Raw genomic sequence first — 554 nt, 5'->3', positions numbered from 1 at the left:
GGTGGCAGTAGTTGGGGCCTTTCTGCTTCTACGATCTCAGTCGGTATGTCATTGGAGCAGCTTTGGCAGGCTGCCAGGCCGTTACCCAGCGCCGACTTGTGATTTTGAGCATTTCGTGCTTCTACGTTGCGCCCCTGGAGGGCCATTAGCCATGTGGCTATGCGTGCGTTTGTGACCATACCGTCTCGGATGCACTGGCTGTTGAGGAATGTGACAGGCTGGTGACAAGTTTCTATGATCACTTTCTGTGCTCCGATGTAGTTGGAGAATCTCTGGGTGGCCCATACAGTACAGAGCAGGGCTTTCTCACAGTATGAGTATTTGCACTCTGAGAGAAGAAGAGTCTTGCTGGCATATGCAACCACTCTTTTGTCCTGGTCATGCCGTTGGTATATACCAGCGCTGAGGCAGTGGCTGGAGAATCCAGCGTCCAAGTAGGTCTTGCATTCTCTTCATTTACTTAGTTACACTGACATAGTGATGCTGTTCACATCAAGAGTGGAGAAGATTGTGGCTCTTCTGATTCTTGGTATCTCCTGTTCCAGCTGGGTCAT

This window comes from Sinocyclocheilus grahami, unplaced genomic scaffold, assembly GCF_001515645.1.
Source record: "Sinocyclocheilus grahami isolate Dianchi unplaced genomic scaffold, SAMN03320097.WGS_v1.1 scaffold990.1, whole genome shotgun sequence".
Lineage (NCBI taxonomy): Eukaryota > Metazoa > Chordata > Actinopteri > Cypriniformes > Cyprinidae > Sinocyclocheilus > Sinocyclocheilus grahami.
Note: the sequence above shows the minus strand (reverse complement) of the source record.